This window comes from Rhododendron vialii, chromosome 4a (genome assembly GCF_030253575.1).
Source record: "Rhododendron vialii isolate Sample 1 chromosome 4a, ASM3025357v1".
Classification (NCBI taxonomy): Eukaryota; Viridiplantae; Streptophyta; class Magnoliopsida; order Ericales; family Ericaceae; genus Rhododendron; species Rhododendron vialii.
The window spans coordinates 30,346,753-30,368,398 of record NC_080560.1 but is presented as its reverse complement, the minus strand read 5'-3'; the positions used below and the strand labels follow the sequence as shown (position 1 = coordinate 30,368,398).

At 36.4% G+C, this 21,646-nt stretch overlaps 1 non-coding gene across 1 annotated transcript; it reads right to left on the bottom strand.

Annotated features, from left to right (window-relative positions):
* Positions 1-21,325: 21,325 nt before the first annotated feature.
* Positions 21,326-21,434, bottom strand: LOC131325020 (small nucleolar RNA R71). The gene has a single exon (XR_009199587.1). It is a non-coding gene; the product is annotated as a small nucleolar RNA R71 (small nucleolar RNA).
* Between the last annotated feature and the right edge of the window lie 212 nt (positions 21,435-21,646).

The window sequence follows — 21,646 nt, the reverse complement described above, 5'->3', positions numbered from 1 at the left end:
GGTGTTACTTTTGGTGACCCTGACATATTATACTGGTGGCGACACTGGTATAATGTGTCAGACTTTGTAGATGATCAAGGTGAGCTGTACACCTTGGAAGCCTTTGGAGCGGAAGAGCTGGCTACGATGGAAGAGTAGGCGGAGCTGTAGTTAGGAACCCTAGTTTCCCTCCCTTTTGTAATGTAAGTACTCTTATGGAGGTCGTGATGTAATAATGAGCCAGACTCTATTTTGAAGTTCCAATAAAATTGTCTATTTAACGTACCCAAAATTAGGGGCGTTATATTACCTTTGAGAGTCCATTTCTTAAAATATTTCGTGTTGTCTGTGGATAAAAAATTTCAATTAAAATAAATTTTCTGTGCAATAAGCTCAAAAATTGTTAAGAGCATCTCCAGTCTTGAGGCAATTTTTATCTTAAATTTGAGTGAAAAATCGGGCCAGAAGCTTTATTTGGGTATATGTTTTCTCCAATGTACACTCCCTTTTCTTAATACCCAATCTAACGTTTTTTGGGCTTCCCAACCAAAATTTAAATCAAAATGACACATTTGTAAATGTTAAGAAATAGAAAGAAGTGTTGAGAAAAAAGGTTAAGGATTTAGGTCTCCCCAAATTTGAATAGGGAATTGATATTCACATTCTCTTTTTTGTTATCCACGGTCTATTTTTTTATTTTTTAGTGTTGAAAATGTATTTTTTTAGCTAAAAGACTCTAAAAGTATGGATAACAAAAAAGGAGTGTGAATGTCAATTCCCATTTGAGTGAGGAAAATAGCAAAACACACAATGAGTACAAAAAATGGGTAGGTCATTAGAGATGAATTTTTGAACCCAGGGGCAGTGGCGGCTCCTGAAATTTTTAGTAGGATGTTCAAAAAATTACATTAACTCTACTAGCTGATCTATAATCAAACAATATATGTACAAATTCCATACATTAGTATGAATAGTGCGGTAAAAAATACATAACCTCTATTCTTAGAAAATTATCTACTAGACTACTACACAAAATGAAAACTTATATATACATATATGTATTTGTAAAAAAAATTATTTTTTTCTAAAGCTCCTGTATTACATATTGGATAGTGTTTTGAGAATGGAGGGAGTAAGATTTTAATAATTCTGTTCTAGAAGAGTTATAATATTTGTGCAAACATTAAACCGACGTCTTAATCCATTAATGTCCTTTTGAAAGAAATTGTGGATAATAGTTGGGGCCGACCTCTTGAAAAGTATGATATTTTTAGGATGATATGATGTGATTTTCTATCATAGTCCTGAATTTGAAAGAATATTGTTCAACTTAATTAATTTTATAAGCTAACCAAACAGGAAAAAAAAGTAGTTAATGTCATGAACAATAAATTAACACATTTAGACTATCCGCAATATATTAGACATGGAGAGAGAACGCAGATTGAGTATGATAGTTACACCAATGTATTCTTCCTTTTCTCTTTCTTTTTTTCAATTTTTTTTTACTATGATTGTGAGCTTTATTTGTTGTAATATTGCATTAGGTGTTCAAATACGAATTGCTTGGATTATTGGGTTGTGGATCAGTGTTCAATTATTTTTGTGTTGAGTGTTCAATTATTTTGGGCCTAGGTGTTCAAGACTATTACAATTGAGTGTTCAAAAAATAACTAAACCAAAGTTACTACATGTATTCTAACAAATTTTTTTTTTTCTTAGGGTGTTCAAGTGACCATGCATACATGGCTATGGAGCTGCCTCTGCCCAGGGGCCCTGTTGTGCACAAGTGCACAGTGTAGGTGTAGGTGTTGTGCACAATCTCGACCGGCGGATCGTGCATTCGATGGCTCAGATCGTGCACAACACGCATATTGTGCACAACATGCCTCCGCTTTTTGAATTTTTAATGTTTGAACTTAAAATTTTAGGTTTGAGTGAAAAAATGAGTAAGAACTAGAGATGCTATTAGAGCATAAGCTCAAAAAATGCATCGATTTTTCATCAGTTGTTACAAATGGGCAGTGAGGTAAGGCCATCCACAATGGTATAATCAAAAGTTGACACATCAGTTTTTGATTATTCATTTAAAAGGTTGCTAAGCTTAACAATATTGATGTTTACAATGGTCACTTCTAAATCATAACCAAAATAAGGGGTCCACTACAATTTCACTCTCTCCTTATCCCCCCTCTGTTTTCTGCCATTCACTTCCCTCTATTTAAGTTTTTTTTGGGCAAAAATATTAAGTTATTTTTGGACAAAAATATATCGATTCCCTTCTTTAATTTTAGAGAAAAAATCGGTGACTTCCGTCCCTCCTGTTATGAAATTTTTTGTGGGGAAAAAATAGAAACGGGAAAGAAGAGTGAAATATCTTAATCCAACGACAATGGGTTGAATTGTAGATGATCGAGAGATATGAGCTTCACTTTTGGAGGGAAAGAAAGAGATAGTTGGTGGGTGAAGTGAAGTGAAGAAGATATAGAGTAGGTGAAGAAGAGAAGAAGAAAATACCAGTTGAAATATGCGTGTACATAAATTTTGGAACAATTAACTTATGTGGTGTGGGGTCCACAAATTTTGATTATTGAAAAAGGTTGTTAGTTTTGGTTATCCAAAACTCAAAATTTGATAATTTCTAAGGTTGTTGCTAAGTTTGATTATACCATTGTAAGCCATCTTTTGTACCAATATTATTAAATTTAAAAACAATTAGTTTTTGATTATACCATTATGGATTACCTAAGTGCTTATTTCTTTGGATTATTTCCAAGAACACCTCTTCAACTATCACGTTTTGTCAACTGACCCCCTCACGTTTAAAACTCATCAATCTCACCCGCTCAATTTTCATTTTCCATCAACTCCACCCCCGCCGCTCACTCCCGTTAAAATTTTGGACGGAAACAAAGAAAAAGACTAAGTTACCCTTTTTAAGTTAAAATTAGTTTTTGAACTTGAAAAAAAATGCAACCCAATCTCCTCTGCTCTCTCCCTCTATGTCACACCGAATTGGATAATAACCCCACCGCCGTGGCGAGGCGCCAAGGTCGGCGTCTACCAGGGAGCAAGCAGCGCTGAGGACATCGGGGTCGCGAGGAAGGGCAACGAGGATGTCGGCGTACCAAATCCCAACTTCGGATTTGAAACCAACTTCAGATTCATCCGAAACCCAATTTCCATATTTCCATCTTCATATTCGAAACACGCAAACTCCTACATCTGATGGTGGCGGAGGTGGTCGGTAAACAAATGTGATAGTTGGTAGTGGTCGGTAATGGGGGCGGCGGCGGAGATACAACAGTTGGAGGTAGAGAGGGCTTTGATTTTGGGGTAATCTCTGTCCCAATGCTGGAAAAACGACATCTGTCCATCACACAAAAAACCCCATAGATAAGTCACACCCAATCCACCCTCATCATTTTCCTCTGCTTGTATATATACACACATGCATAATTGTATCATATGCATCTGAAGTTTTAAAAATCTTTTTCGTATTCACCTTTTTTCTAGATTAGTTTGTTCTACAAATTTGTTGGCTTACTTAGATTTCCAGATTCTTTAGAGTTAGGTTTTCAATTTCTTGATTTAGGGTTCTTTCTCCAATTGTGGGTTTGGGAGTGAAAAAAAGGGCAGTGATGGCGGCTATGGGCAGAGGAAGCGGGGGATGAGGGGAGATCTGGGGAGTTCAACCATAAGGGAGGTGGAGATTTTGGGATAGAAAAACAGGGTTTTTCCTATTTTTCGGCCACAGTAGAGAGAAGATTGGATGTAGTGCAGTTTTTAGTTTTTCCTGGGTTGGGTGTGATTTGTGTTGTTTGGATTATTGTGCATTTTGTTGATTGATCTACACCCAAGATTGATTGTCATTTTACTGTTATTAGAATACTAAATTTTTGAAGAAATTGGATGATTTTATTTGAAAAATCTGGATTGAAATTTGGGTTTGGAGTTTGGAGAAATTTAGGTTTGGAAGGGATAAGAGATGAGTGGGGGAGGAGAGGAGATGGGAGATGGCCTAGGGCAATTTAGGGTTAAATTTGTTTTTTCTGTCCAAGTTACTTCTTTTCTGTCTAAAATTGGACGAAAGGGGTGTAGTTGATGAGTTTTGATAGATGAAGGAGTGAGGTTGATGAGTTTTAAACATGAGGAGATCATGTTGACAAAACGTGATAGTTAAAAGGGTGTCCTTGCAAATAACCCTATTTCTTTTTGTTCAATTAGATATGTATTGATTGACCAGCATCTGAATTAACTACGCTAGGGTCATGTGGGACAAAGCAACAAGAGAACATTTTCTGTATCTACACAAAGCCGACAACTTTCCAAAAAAATGATGACGTGGCATATTTGTATTGGTTTTCTGGACAGAGGGGTAGTTCGGCTCATCTAGAGTAAGGGTCATCATCAAGCCGGGTCGGGCGGGCCTAACCCGTCAACTCACTACCAAAGTCTGCCTACAGGCTGAGTCGATCGGACTTATTCTTTTTGGCGGGCCAGGCTACATACTTTAAATTGAAGCCCAAACCCGCCCACGGGTTAGCCCAATCGACGGGCTAGCAGGCAAAAACACGGGTGGGCTTGTGGGCAAGCTGCCAGACTGGCTAATGTCATTTCAGTAGTTGGACTTTTATCTCATTACAATTACAGGAGTTGGGCTAGAATTTTGATCTCATAATGAGATTCTCATTATAGTAGTTTTTTCCCCGAAGAAATCATTACAGACTTTACAAAACATAAACAAAAAGAACCCAACTAATCTATTGCTATTCTCGAATCCAACTACGTGAGAGTTGAACCCAACTGAATTGAATAAAATCTATGGACACTTCACTTTTTTGAAGAGGCGGAGGAGATCGTCGGACAGGGCGGCGGAGAGGCGGAGGAGGTCGTCAAACTGGTGGTGGTGGTGGAGGCGGGGAGTGGTGGGGGGAGAGATCAGCGAGATCGAAGAGATGGTTGCTCTCGTCTCGTTGAGCTCATCGGACTGTGGTTCAGATCGGACTGTGGTTGTCTAGTTGAGATCAGAGAGATGATCACTGTTTGTTGTTTGCATGTGAGAGAATGAGAGGAAGAGGGGAGGACTGTGGAGAGATTGAGAGGTGAGAGGGAGCAGATGGGTTTTGGATTTGATCTCAGCAGAAAAAGAGTATTTATTTCTAGGGTTGGAGAAAGGATTTGATCATGTATGGTTGCAGCCCAAGGTCATCTATGTGCTGGTTAGATATGAGCCTTTGATCTCTATTGAACAGCTGTTGTAAATTACAACGAGCTTGTCGGCAAATCCAGAAACGTAAACCAAGGGAAAAACTTTTGTGGGATTTTCGTGCTAACGGGCAGGTATCACAGGTGGGCTTGTGGGCCGGGCCTACGGGCGGGCTGAATAAAAATTTATAGGCCCAAGCCCGCCCATTATAAACTACAGGCTGGGCCAGATAAAAGCCCGATGGGCCAGGCAGGCATCGGATGGGTCGCGGGCCTTTGGGCTAACCCTTAATCCGGAGAGAATATTTTCTTTGATATATGTTTGCTAGGGTTTGCCCATGCTTGAAGGTACGGCACAACGCATTTTGATCACAACTAAAATGAATTACGAAACTATTGACCATCACCGCCAACGAAACTGATTTATATAGGAATATTTTTTTTAAATTAGGTCAAAACAGAGTTCTTTTAGTGCATGTTCGTGCCCGAAGACGCAGATCGAACAATTAACACACATGCAAATCAACATGAAACCGTGAACAAAGCATCAACCTGTTCATGTAACACCTGGGGGTTGTTCAAAATTTCAAAATAGCATACACACAGAGATAATATGGAACATTTGGTTATTATTATTAGTATTTATTTATTTAGGGTTTTTTTTTTGTGGTGGGGGGGGGAGAAGTATTGCAAAATCAAACCTCGACCAAAGATAGACAATCCTCTTACAGATTAGACAATGGTGGGAACTTCGCAATCGAAATAGCCATTTAAACTAAGAAAAAAATTGAGTCAATCTGGTTTCGAATCGGCTGCCATTGGGAGTATGTGTATTTAAGAGAGAGAGAGCGTCTGAAATAGACTTGCTTCATGATTGAAACGACAGAGAGAGAATGAGGAGTCATTGATTGGATTTGTGACCAAAACTGATCTAGAGGGGTGTTCGTCCTCAAATGTTGTTCGGCGTCAGCTTTGGGATCGAAGAGCTAGAAGAAGATGTGTGTGTGTGTGTGTGTGAGAGAGAGAGAGAGAGAGAGAGAGAGAGAGAGAGAGAGAGAGAGAGAGAGGAGGAGGAGGAGGAGGAGGAGAGAGAAAGATATGAATTTTGAACGTAAGATATAATTAGTGGCAATTGTGCAATTACTATTGTTTGAGAGAGGGAAATGGAGAGCCGTAGGATTTATAGAGCAAATCAATGATTGGGATTTATAAAGAGATAAGATTCAAAAACCGTTCTCCCTTTGAGAGCCGTAGAATTTATAGAGCAAATCAATGATACGTTCGGTACTCTTGTATAGTGCTAGACTTATATGAGAATATAAATATTCCCTCCGTCCCAATTTAAATGTCTATATATGTTTCTATTTTGGGATGTCCCAAAATAAGTGTCTACTTTCTAAAAAGGGTAAATTCTCGTAGTCGTCCCTGTAGTTTTACGGTTGTCTCACTTTCGTCCCTCTAGTTTCAAAGTACTCTAATTTCATCCCTGTAGTTTGTTTTACGTTCCAAATTGGTAAAATCGTTAACACCGTTAACGAAACTAACGGAAAAAAAATAAGTGTTCCAATTTTCAATCCGTTTGAACCGGTGCGAAGATCTTATTTTTTTGATCATTTTATCCTAAATGGTCGTAATGAATTTTTGGCTCTAAGGCCTTTCAACGAGCACTCGAAGACTCCTTATTTAGTTTCAGGGCTCTCTTAGGGTGCTCATTGAAAGGCCTTAGAGCCAAAAATCCATTATGACCATTTAAGATAAAATGATCAGAAAAATAAGATATTTGCACCGGTTCAAACAGATTGAAAATTGGAACACTTTTTTTTTTCATGTTAGTTTCGTTAACGGTGTTGACGATTTTACCAATTTGGAACGTAAGACAAACTACATGGACGAAATTGGAGCACTTTGAAACTAGAGGGACGAAAGTGAGACAACCGTAAAACTATAGGGATGACTACGAAAATTTTCCCTTCTAAAAATAATCATCAAAACATGCCAAATTTCCAATTTTACCCCTAAAAAGTACACTTTGATTTGATAGCTTTTTTATATTCGTGACATTTTTAAATTAACAATGTCTTTTAATTTATAATATTTTTCATAATTTTGAGAACTTTGTATAGTAAAACTAATTGAAATTAATCTATCAAACAAGATCCATATTACATATTTTTTGAGATCTATATTGAAAGATATAAGTGATTTTCACACATATAATTAACTTCATGGTTTTTAAGGTTAATTTTAAAAATTTAGAATAAAAATTTTAACTTCTTAAAATGCACGATTTTCCTTAGAGAACACTTAAATTAGAACGGATGGAGTATATGATTTTTTTAGTTCATTAAAGCTAATGAATAATTTCGAGTTTGACTCAAACCCAAAGAAGCTCAGCTCGCTAAATTTTTATTGGGCTCGAGCTCTCGAGTTGAGTTAGTTAAAACCCTAACTAAAACCCTAACGAGCGAACATAAATGTTCTAAAACTCGGCTCGATTTCGATTGGCAAAAAAATTAATAGTTGTGTTTGTTTCTTGTATTTCATTGCTTTCTAATGATGTAATATTGATGAAGTAAGTTGGAAGAAGTAATGTGAAAGGCCTTGCATTTTTTAATCTAGCCGTTCTTCAGTTGTTCTTTGGGACAGACAAAAGACTTGAGCGCATGTTTGGTCATTTACTAGTTACTCCATCAATTTAGAATATCACTTGTGAATTCTAGTTAGTCCCACATTTAAGGCCAAACATCAAACCTGAAATATGGCACTTGACTTTTTTCTTTTGATAACCGGATGTCCAGGTCAGCTTGCACGCACTTGACTTGACTATACCAAATGACTGGACTATTGGTATGAACATTCAAATTGAGTAGGTGAGAGATTGATCAGGATCTTTGGACATTTTATGACACCAAATTTGTGGCCTGCAAGCCTAGCAACCTTTTTTTTTTGGTAATTAAGATTATATTGAACCAAACCAATTACAGGAGCAAATGGGCATTACCCGGAACAAAGGAATACAAGCAACTAGGAAAAACAAGTCCTAAAAGAGTAAAGAGACATCCAAAGAGGCCATGGCTCCAGCTAGCCAGAAAACAACCAAGACTGGACTATGACTGATTCTCAGAAACTCTACAACTAGTAGACCGAGTAGCACAAATAAGCCTGTTAACATCTGACTTCCTAACGTTCCTACAAGTGCTAACATAAGCCCTCACATCCCTCTCAATCCTGAAAACAAGCTGCTCTGGCCGGGCTGGCACTCCTATTCCGAAATATCCGCGCATTCCTCTCACCCCATATACGATAAATAACGTATAGCTGCAAAACAAACCTTCCTCAGAATATGTTGAAAGGTAGTCCCACCTCTACGAGTCCCAAACCAGCTCACCTACTCCGCAAGGAAGCAATCTGTCTTGAGTGGATAGGCCGCCCAAAATCGCCATCCATTGGATAATGGACCATCAAGGAACAAAATGCTTGAACTAGAACACTGTATGCCAATTCACTCTTACAGTACCAGAGTGCACAAATTAACCTACTAACTTGCAACTCAAATATTGTCAAGGTGTTCTTTTCAAAGATTACAGACTGTTTTGAGCCTCAAACTTAGCCATGTTGGGTTGATATTCTCATAAACACTTTCAAAAACACTTGTAAAGAAAATGATATCTACTGGCGGCGGGCGGTCAATTTCCCAACTTTCTCATGTCTACATCAATCTTCACACACACACGCTATGTATAAGCTAAGCAAACTACTAATCGCCCCCCCCCCCCCCCCCCCCCCCCCCAACGGCCGAGACTTTCCCCTTTTACCTCCCACGTGCTCTCTCTCTCTCTCTCCCAGCAGTCTCTCTCTCTTATTTGATTTTTTTTTATAAAATTTTAAATGTTAAGTTAATAACTTTTTTCAGATATTTCTTTTAATAAATTTTATAGTTTTGAAATCTACTCAACGAAACCTATCAAACGAGCCTAATATTGATGGTGAAATAATGTAAAACGGAAAAATTATATTTTTTTCGTAGTTTAAACTATCTAACGAGGTTGAAAAATGTGTTTCAAATTTCAATTCGTTTGAACCGGTGGAAAGAGAAAAAGTTTTCTGATTATTTTAGTTATGACCATTTATGATAAAATGATCAAAAAACTAAAATCTTTTCGTCGGTTGAATCGGAAAAAAAAAAAAAGAAGGAAAAAGAGAGGCAATCAGTGCCTTGTAGTGCACGTGGTGCTTTTGTGTGCGTGTGAGCCTTAAAGAGTTTTGGATGTGGAGCACATAGGTGAATTGGGGCTTGATGACTAAGCATCACTTGGTATATAATAAACTAAACATTGGAACATTACAGTGTGGCAGAAAGTAAGAGTAATCAGTTATCCTGCAGAGAAAAAAAAAATAGAGATGAGCACCTTATCAACTTGCCTATGGTTGAGCACTTTATCAACTTATAGAGCAGCTGCAGAGCAGAGCAGAGCAAAGCAACTTGTCTATAGTTGAACATTTCCCTTGGCTACAAGGATGGAACCAGGGGGGGTCTAGAGGCGGCGGCCGCCACGTCAAGAATTTTAGAAAATGCAATTATTATATGTGACAATTTTTTTTTTATCCTCAACTTATATAGTCTCGCCACTGCGCCACTGCTAGGTTTTTTTTCTTATTTTTTTATTACATTCTAGTCATAAATTCTTTTTTTTTTTCAAGAAAGGAGACCCAAAAAAGTATTCTAAAACTAAATTCAATGGGCCAAAGTGAAATAATATAAATGATGATGTGTAATTAAGAAAAAAAATTTCACACTCTAACCCTAAACAACTGAACCTAAAAAATTAAGGAAATTTAATTATTATGCCATTATCGATGCCCAAAATTAAAATAAGTCATTTTTCATACTCCATGTGTAAATGACAAACATCATTTAGTTTAGTTTTTGTTATGTTATTTTATTTTTTCTGGAGCCGATAACTATTAATAGTGCAATGCATTTTTGTATTGAGGATCAGTCTTTACGAACTTTATCTCGACTTTAATTGAATCCCTACTAATAAACAGTGGATGAGATCTATCTCCAAATTAGTCGTTCTATTAGGTTGGATATCGAGTCATGCAGAAATATGAGTCTTCAAGCCAGCATAAGGAAATTAATGAGTACGAGGAGATATATATATATATACACACACACACACACACACACACACACAGAGATTTTCCAGTGCTTCGGGAACACAACCACGTGGATATTCTTGTATTCTTAATTTAGTTTACTTTTGCTTGAACCCAATCAAATCTACGACTATGACTATGCAACCAAAACTAATGAGCTAACCAAGATTAAGAGTGATCAATCTGATTCAAATATAGCCAGGTTCGTTAGAAAACATTATTTGGAGACAGCTGTATTCCTTACTTTTTATAATCACGTATATCTCAGTGTCTCGTGCCACTTTTAATTAATTAGTTGGAGATAGATTCCTGAAATTGTCTTTCGAGACCATTCCAACTATAACATTCATAAGATCGAGAATTAAGAACCAGATCAGAAGTTACTATGGGAGGATTTCTTGACCTGGGAATTATCTTGCTGACAAGTACGTATGTGTACTATTCAAATAGTCTTGGTCTCTCTTTTTGGTTTCATTTAATTGAGAATGATGGTTTGGTGTCTAATGAGAGAATATTATCAACTTATTGTTGAACGAGGGAATCGAAAAGGACTGAATGAAATTCATTTCCCACTGAATTAATAGGTCCCCACTTTATCAGCTGGTGGCAAACAAGGGTCGCATACGTTGTTATTGAAGCTGACTGCAGGAGTCTTTACTGAAAGTCTGCTAAAATAAACAAACGAAATGTCTCAAATGCACATTGAATGAGCTTATCCCCACATATAGTCATTCTCGTATTTGAGAAGGATTGTGTGTGGAATTTTTTTGCTCAAATCCAATATTGGAAGACTCCGCACTTCATTAATTTGTTTGTTTGTTTGTTTGATTGATTGAAGATTCGTCCATTTGGATTGGAGAAGCCAGTAAAAGTTTTTTTTTTTTTTTGTGGAAATTAGTATTTTGCGAGACTTGATCTAAGAGAGAGTTTTGGTTAAGAGTTTTTTATTGCACTTTTGGTGAGAGAATTTATAATAAATGGCCATACACTATAATATTGCATCATTATAATGTATGACCTATAATGACTTGCGCCAGCTGACATGCTAACTAAGGATGGAACAAAGGAGGTCTAATGGCGGCGACCACCATGACAAGAATTTTAAAAAATACAATTATTATATGTGACAATTTTTTTTTATCCCCAACTTTGTAGTCTCGTCACTGCTAGGTTTTTTTCCTTATTTTTTATATATACTAGTCAAAAATCTTTTTTTTTTTTCATGAAAGGAGATCCAAAAAAGTATTCCAAAAATAAATTCAATGGGCCAAAGTGAAATAATATAAATGATGATGTGTAATTAAGAAAAAAATATTCCACACTCTAACACTAAAACAACTTAACCTAAAAAAATTAAAGAAATTTAATTATTATGCCATTATCGATACCCAAAATTAAAATTAGTCTTCTTTTGTACTCCATGTGTAAATGACAAACGTCATTTAGTTTAGTTTTTGTTATGTTCTTTTAATTTTTTCTGGAGCTGATGACTATTAATATTGAAATACAATTTTTTTAGTATACATTTCGCCACTGCTAGGGTACAATCCTAGTTCCGTCTTTGCTTGGCTATATAATTTGATGATGTACTCTTGCATACATTGAGATTGATAGCAATTTTTGAGTAATCACATCCTCACAATTTTTCTCAACTTTTATTTCATTTTCGTAATTCATAAAAGAACATTATGGATCAGTACAATTTTTTATTTTCGTATAGTTGGTCAATTAGGAACGATGTTGCAAATGATGTTTCTTGTAGGGAGAGCAGCTCCCACGTTGGGCGTGATTACACAGCCGAATTTACAACTGACCAGGTTAGTTATTACTGTTGTTATTATACATATTTGTTAATTATTTTTGTTAATATTGTACTCTTTTTGTAGCACAACCAAAAACGTAGAAAATTTAATTCTTTCACTTCATTCTATCTTCCCTATGTACCATGTGAAGTTCACAGAAATGGAAAAAGAAAATAAAAAATCCAATGAATTTTTTTAATTGTTATTAAATGTTTTGTGGTGCATGTTGATTGAAAAATATTTATATAAAACTATATAATAAGACAATGATACCCTTCCGTCCCTAAATAAATGTTCTGGCTCACAAACCTAGACCTTTAAAAACATGCAATTTTTCCGTTAAAAAATTCAAACTTTTTTGCACAAATTGAAAAAACTCAGTAATATCTATTGATTTGTAAAAAAATTTGACAGCGAGTCAAATGCATTTTTTTAGAGACATAAGTTTGCGGTCCGGACATTTACTTCTAGAATAAATGCTCTATTGATCCGGAAAAAACAACAAAAAATTTGAGTTGTTTTTACTGAGGGTTCCAAAGGTTATTCATTCAAACTACCAACAGTAGCATTTACTCTAATAAAACAAAAGTTCCATTTATCCGTTCGTTTTTTCCCTCCCAACTTACAAACGTACAACATAGTATAAGGTTGAGTTTGGTTGTAGCAAAGCCTATGCTTTCCGATTTCTATGAGCAAACTGATCCAACTTAAATTTTGTTTTCTTTTCCTCGGAAATGAGCAATCTGTTCTAATAGAACAGTACCATTTAATGCAAACTATTTTCCAAACAGAGAAGGAATAATTTGTCTTAAGATTGTTAAGACAAATTATTTGTTTATATGAACAATTACAGTAACTGTTTCTGTCCAATGTTGTGCTTATACGTATTCATTTTTTTTGTTATAGATATTTGAAACTAGAGATGCCATGTTAGATTGGGTGCAGACAGTTGGTAAGGAAAATGGTTTTGTGATTGTCATAAGTAAATCTGCTAGTTTAAAGGGCAACAAGATGCCGAAGTGTATTCAAATTTGTGAAAGAGGAAGATTGTACAAACCGCCACTGGAAGGGCATTCAATGCAAAGGAATACTGAAACTAAAAAATGTGATGGCCCGTTTAAGCTGCGAGGTGTACCACATCCTTCAGACGGTGTCATGTGGAGTTTGAAGGTTGTTAAAGGTTTTCATAACCATGAACCAGCTGAAAGTTTTGAGGGACATGAGTACTTGTCAAGGCTGACTCCAATCTGGCGGCAATTAGTTCATGACATGTCTAGCCATACCACGCCTCGAGAAATTCCTAGTCTCATGAGACAACAAGACTCATCAATTAGTACAGGAATCAATTGTATTTACAATATGAAGGCACTGTATAAGATAGAGCAATTAGGGTGTCTATCTCCTATTGGGTACAACTTGAAAGAATTAAACGAAAAAAAATACATATATGACTATCTTATAAATGAACACACCAACGAATCACAGATATTCTTTGGGTTCATCCTAGAAGACTAGAGCTATCTGTCAATTTTCCGTCCGTGTTGATTATTGATGCGACGTACAAGAGTAATGAGTATTGGATACCACTCTTGAAAGTTGTGGGTATCACATCCACAATGAAAACTTACTCTCTTATATTTGCATATTTGAATAATGAGACGAAAGAGCGACTGATATGGGCATTGGATACTTTAAAATGATGGATGGTTGAAAAAGGGGCAGCGTTGCCATCGGTGGTTGTTTCAGATAGGGATCTGGCACTTCTTGGTGCCATTGGATTATGTTTTCCCTTCGTATAGCACATCCTTTGTATTTGGCACATAAACCAGTGTGTAATGAAGAAGTGCAGCCCTATGCTTGGTATGAGGTGGGACGAGTTTTCCGATGCATGGCAGTTGCTTATTCATTCATCGACACCAATGTCTTTGCAACAGAGGTGGAATGCCATGTGCGGAGAGTTTGAGCAATACTCCAATGCCATACAATACCTTTGGGATACATGGTTAGGTCTTTACAAAGAGCGATTTGTTGCAGCATATATAAATCAATTTATACACCTCGGGAGCAATTCAAGCCAAAAGGTAACTTTTCTATAGTCATTGTATATTTACTGTCCTGCACTAAACAATACTTTATGTAACTTTCCTATTTAACATAGTGTATTACTAAATTGCAGGGCGGAGTCTGCACATGCAAGACTCAAACAATACTTGGGAGATACCATGTCCTCGCTTCAAACATCTTTTCAGAAAATAGAAAAAATGTTGATCAGTCAGTTGGGGGATATTCAGGGGTCATTCCAGAAATCTCTCAACATTCCACGACACATACATCTACATGAAGGCATTTCTAGTGAAATCTGAGGTCGCATTTCATTACGGTAATGAACTTGATCCATATCAGGCACAACGCACTTATAATGAAGTCGGCCTTTGCTTTTGTAAGATCAAAAGGACACACGGATTGCTATGCTTTCACGATATTGCATTTTATTGTTCTGTGGACAGACCAATTCTACTAAGCTCTATCCATCCTCACTGGAGTACGTTGTCCATGCACGCCCAAAGGCATACTGATGAGGGAGCACGATCCGACAGGGCAGCTCAGCTTATTGAAAGATTAAATGAAATGGATTCCGACAGTCGAGAGTCTATGATGGACAGGTTTCTCAATATGACGGATCCATCTCATTGCACAGTTTGACCCCCAGCATACAACACAGAACACATGGGTCGACCTACAAGCAGAGATGAGCAGAATAGAGGTCGTATACCTTCCTTCACAGTATCCACTTCAGAATCTCAGGCCTCACGTATTCCAACATCGCGAAGGAGTAATGGGAGGGATCACCTCGTTCAGAAATTTCCTCAGCAGTATCAACGTTATATTTCCCATTGTGTTGACGTTTGAGCCGACGGCCATTGTGGCTTCAATGCGATAGCTGCGCAACTCTATGGTTCTGAAGCAATTTTTCTATGATGCCCCAATGTGGTATTGGGGCATGATGCCCCCATTTAATATGGGCCTTTAGATCATGTTTTGGATGAATCTCAGCCATTGGATCAAAACTACTCCCAAAAAGTATGGTGGTTTTGCCTTTTTTTTCAGAAAAAATGTCATTATACTTACCATGAACACTGGTTCTACTTACCATAGTTTATGCTGACACTTACCACAAAAATATAGTATACTTACCGCAACAAAAGGCTACACTTCAACGTTTTTGCCCTTTCTCTCTCTAACTTGTTCTCTAGGTAGCCAGTTTGGCAGGAAAATTTTTTTTTTGCGGGAAAATGTACCTTTTTTGGAGGAATTTTTTAATTATTGGAAATTTATAAATTCACAACATTTTAAGTCCTATTCACCCTATTTTTTGTCCTTTTGCTAATTATTTGTCTAAACAACCAAATGTTGGGTGGAAATATAAATATTTAATATTTAATTTGTAAACCAAATTTTTTGTAATTTTTTTTGAAACTAAATATATAAGGCAAAAAATTACCTTAATTTTAAAATAATATTTTTAATATATTCCATTGAATTATTTTGTAAGTAAAAAGTAATTTATAAATATTATTGTGAAAAAATTATTCATTTATTGTTTTGAATAACTTACAAAAATTACTTAATACTTATCAAAAATATACGCTACTAATTTTCATTTATTAGTTTTGATAACTTACAATAGTAATTTATATTTCTACTATAAACACACACACACACTACAATATAACTATAATAATAATAATAATATTGAATGAAAATGGTAAATAAATATTAAATAATAGGGCCTTCCATTGAAATAAGATAACGTGTTTAATACAATTAGAATATTCAATTGGATTTAGATACTAAGCAAGTATTTAAATTAATTTCTTCAATCGATTGACGTAATATTGTAACAATTAATAACTATAATTGACATTAGACTATTCAATTAGTGCTAGAGTGACGATTAATTGCTATAATCAACTATAGTAGCCAGAGTCATTTGACTAAGAGCTTAATTGGTTGATTATATTCAATAAGTGATGATTGAGTATTAATGCTATAGTGATGATTGATTGATCATATTCAATATTAAGTGATGATCGACTATAGTACACAGAGTCATTAGCCAATTGTATTAATGTTATAGTGATGATTGAATATTAATACAATTAGCTAAAATGAATTGGTTAATGTAGGTTGATAGTGATAAATGTCGTTTGTAGATGTAATAGTTAACAATAGTGTTGGTTGACAACGATCAATGAGTGATTGATACAATTGGCTAATGTAAGAGCAACCATTAACTCTTGATTCCTAATTAAGTAGAACTAGGTGATTAAATTTATTGTGGTAGTTACCTAATTAACTACCCTCATTATAGTGCATTAGTTACGTTACATAAATCCATACCTACCCGTTATTAATGCTATACTTACCACACAATAAGTCTATGCATAGCACACAACCTGATCATTGTTGCCACCATAATATTCGGTTGTTACTTCATGATATGTACATACCACTATTTATGCTACTACTTACCTTTTGAAAAGGATACACTTACTACATATTTTTACTTTTTTGTCAACGTTTTTGATGTAACAAGTATGAAGTCTTGCTTACCTACCCGACATTGTACCATTAATATTGGTAGTATGAAGTCAAGGTAGTACAGATTAAGTAGACCGTTTAATTTCATGGATGCAATTTGCTGATGCTGGTGCATTAATAATGATACAAGAAATGCATACCTACATATCCACCACTAATACAATACTTACCATGTAATAAGGCTATAGATACCACAAACAAGATCCTACATACCATCGTAAGTTGACTATTTCTTTTTGACACAACTTTACCACGATTTTTATTAGTTTTTACCTTCTTGAAAGAAAATACTTACCATGTATTAAGGCGTTTTTTGCCAACTTCTTAGGTGCAATAAGTAACTCAACTTATTTATCAATGTAACTTTACACACTATGGAAGTGGCTCAAAGTTACTAAATTTAAGTCAAATGATATATAATCTTCAGGTCCGTCGACATATAAATTCTTTTTTTTCGATGAAAAGCTTAGTAAAAAATCATTGCACATCTATAATACAGAATTTCATCAAGAAGAACCAATAATTTTTTTTCATTTTCTATTCCTCTTGCCAAGAAGAACTAATAATTCAAACAAAATTGATGTATTAAGAAGGGTGAATTTGTTTTGGAATAAAGACAAAAAATATTCCAAATGATTATTAAGCCAAAATAAACCGTATTTTTAGTTATAAATTTTCTTTTTCTTCCTGAGCTATTTTTTAAAAACTTGGATTATGAAAAAATGACAGTTAATAGAAATCTATTTATGAGGAAGTTTACTAATCTTTAAATTTCTTCAAAGTCTTATGTTTGGTAAAGTTTAGGGCCTTCCCGATCACTAAACTAAAATTGTCGTAAGATTAGAATTATCTGGTTACAAATCTCAGTTGACAATAATTTAAGGGATCAAGAAACCTTTTTGTGATCGAAGGATCGAAAAATCTTACAAAATGGTAGTTGCACATTTGCATTCTTTGCAAGGAATTTGGCTGCAGAACCAGGAGGTTAGGTAACATGGGTTTGTGAAGCTATTGGAGAGAGAGAGAGAGAGAGAGAGAGAAGGAATGACTGTGGCATGGAAAGAAGGGGACAAGATAGAGGTTACCGGCTGGAGTGGTTAATGGGACATGCAACTAACGGTCCAGATTAATTTTTAACAATCCAACGGTAAAGAAAATGGTAGTACAATTCTGGGGCATCAATGCCCCCAAACCAGAGTGGGGCATGGTAGCCAAGGCCGTTCTGAAGATGAATGGGCTCAAGTATGACAAGACCTTATCCAAGAGATTGAACAAAATTAGGTCTTGTACGATTAGCTTTATCCAGAACGTAATTATGTATCCCAGGTGCTACAAAGACTTTGTTGCTTCGAGCCATCGGCACCAGAGGATCATTGGATGGATTTTATATCATTGAGACTTGTCATCGCATCAACGTACAATGTTGTACTACATACATTCGATATGATTGCTTTAAGTTGTCTCACTAACTTGCCGTTGAGCTCCCATCTAGTTCCATTCGCAGCGCGTACACATATAGCTATTCACCGTGTTAATGGCAATCATTTCGTGCAAGTTTTCATGTACCGTCATTACCCTGTACCACCCATCATCATATGGTGGAGGCCAAATGCATCAAATGAAGCACACGGATGGGCTCATCCTTATGAAGCACGCCTCCAATTGTGGTATGAAATAATGCAGATAGATCCGCCGGGACGACGACCACAATTTGGCGGAAATATTGACTAAGTTTGTGTATTTATTTATGTTCATGTATTGGTTCTATATACTCAATTATAATTAAATGAAATTTGATTTCAGTTTGCATTATTGATTGTTGAGAGAAATATAAAGTAAATTTAAGTGGATTTAATATACATAATTTATTTGAAAACTCAAATAAAGAAGTTTAAAAAAATGAAGGACAAAAAAATAAAAATAAAGAGATAATATATTGGGCCCAAAAAAATTATTTAATTTAAATACATTATTTCATATTCAATATTAGACTTGTTTGATAGGTTTCGTTGAGTAGATTTTAAATATATAAAATTTATTTAAAAAAATACGTGATTTCAACCTCTTCAAACAGTTTATATATTAAAAAATATAGTTAAAAAATTAAATATTCCAAATTTCAATCTGTTTGTACCAGTGGAAAGATTTTAGTTTTCTGATCATTTTATCCTAAATGGTTATAATTAAATTTTGACTCTAGGGCTCTCGTTGATTAACCCTAAGAGATATTTGATTATACGACTTTCTTAGGGTTAATCAATGAGAGCCTTATAGTCAAAATTTAATTATGATCATTTTAGGATAAAATGATCAGAAAACTAAAATCTTTCCACCAGTTTGAACGGATTGAAATTTGGAACACTTAATTTTTCAACCTCTTTATACAGTTTAAACTACCACAAAAATATAGTTTTTTCGTTTTACACTATTTCACCATCAATATTAGTGATAGGCGCGCGGAATTCATGAATTTAAGCGCCTAAGTAGGGAAATTAGCGCGTTAGACGTGCATTTAATTCTCATTTTCCATTTAATACGTGCACATGGTTGGATTTTGTGTTTGAGCTTGATTTGCAGGAAATTGAGATGTTTTGGCGCTAATGAGAAGTACCCGGTAGGCCGTGATAGAGCTTGTGAGCGTGAAAGGCTGTGGAGACTAAGTGTTGGAGTGAAATTGACGAGGAAATCACCGTAGTCATTCGCGAGCGCTACAAGAAAGTGGTATAGCGCTCAGAAGTGGATAGCAAAGTATACAAAGTGATCAGAGAGTTGGCTAGCGCTACACCCTTTTTGGTGTAGCGCTACCTAAAGGTTAAGAGAGAACATTGGCCAAAGCTAGGTCAACGCAGTCAACGCCTCAAACAAGTTCGCGAGCGCTATACCATTTTTTGTATAGCGCTACCGAGGGGCTTAAAAAGGGCCTAAAACGTTGACGTTTTGGGTTAAGCCGGTTCCAATTCCGATTAATTTTAGGATTTTTATTGTTTTTAACGGGGATTAATATAAATACCTCGTTTTAAGTTAGTTTTAGGGTAGATTTTTCATTCCAGACTTTTACGTAGCAGCTTTTTCACTAACGTTGTTTTGTTTTCTCTCAGTTCTTAAGTTTTCTGCACTATTTCTTTCAATCGCTTGGATTCTGGTAACGTTTGTCGAATTTCTTCGTTAATTAAAGTTGTTCGTTATTATCTATTCTACGTGGATCTTTCTTTTATTTGTTTTTTCCGTCTCTTCTGCAATAGATGATCATGTTTCGATCTAGGGTTTTATTTTCTGTTATTTCAAGCATGCGTGAGTAGTTCCCCAGGGTGCAGCCACGGGACGAAGGCGTCCTGTGACTAGTTTAATCAATGTTTTACCTCGGGTACGAATTAATTCGTTTTTCCAACAGTTTTGGGATATGAAAGAAAATTCCTTTCTAATAAACAAAACCCAGGCATCATCAGATTTTAAATGCGCATGAGAGCTGGTGACAAGTGGTGGGCATTTATTAGGAACCCCTTTTTTCTTATTCTGGGATCAGTGAATTGAATAATTGTGTCCCGAGTAAATATTGGTTAGGCTAGTTGCAGACGCTGGGTTCCCACGGCTGTACTCTCCTTTAAATTTATAGTTAATTAAATCAATTCAGTGATTTAGGTAGTAAATCAATCAATCAAACAAAGGGTGGCTACCTAAGAGCCAGATTAAACTAAAGTTCATCACAATTGAGTCAACACCGTCCGTCCGTCTCTGTGGTTCGACTCCGGTACTTCCGGAATTATTGTGCTACATTGGTCGAGAGTCCTACGCTTGGGACGCGTTTTTAGTCTTTATTTTAATACACCCGACAGGTCAAGCATTTTTGGCGCCGTTGCCGGGGACGGCGACGTGTGTTCTAGAGTGTGAGTTTTCGTAATTTTTGTCTTTTAGTTGAGTCACCATAGGTAGAGAGAGGAAGGTGTCCTTTAAACAGGACCCTCTTTATTATCGCGACCCGACACATCGTTTAGTTCGAAAAGAACTGGAGTCGAGTCAGCCTGTGCTTTCTAGTTTTTCCTCTTCTAGTTTAGAGTCAGACTCAGCTGATTACCAGTCAGAGTCTATCCCCATTAGTGGTCTTCATATAGAGTTACCTTTTGAGTCAGTTAGTGTCAGCAATCCGCTTTACCAGTCGGAGATAGAGTCAGAATCAGAATCAATAGAGATGGGGGATCGGCAGGTAGTTGTTCAGCCGTCTCTGAGGCAGCACCTACATCCTGAGAGGACTACTCCTCTCGGACCCATTGTATTCCCTCAAGAGACACAAGAAGCACGCAATGCCTTTACAGTCAAACCTGGTGTCCTTAATAGTCTCCCTAGTTTCCACGGGAAGGAGTGCGATGATCCGTACGAGCATGTGCGGACATTCGAGGGATTAGTGCGCAACCTTGCGTCTAATACCCAATATGAGAATGCGTGCCTCAAGCTGATTGAGGCGACGTTGAAAGATGGCGCGCTTCTGTGGTTCCGAATGCAAAAGTCTCAATCCTTCACCACATGGGCACAAGTGCGTGACGCGTTTTATAGGAAGTACTTTTCTGAGGCTAAGACTAAAACTTTTAGGCGTCAAATCCAAGGTTTTAGGCAGGAGAGGGATGAGTCATTTCTCAAGGCATGGGAGCGTTTCAAGGAATTGCTCCTAAGGCTGCCACACCATGGCTTTGAGAGAATTCAGTTAGTCGGTTTCTTTCATCTGGGTCTAAACGCTGAGTCAGTCCAGCACATAGAATATTCTTGCAAAGGGGACGATTTCTTGTCCAAAACAGCGGACCAGGCTTGGGATTTCTTAGATGACCTAGCTGATAGGCAGAGGGCTTTAGAACCATCCGATTTTGAGCGATCCGGACCTTCTGGGTCCAACGTTGTCCCGGTTA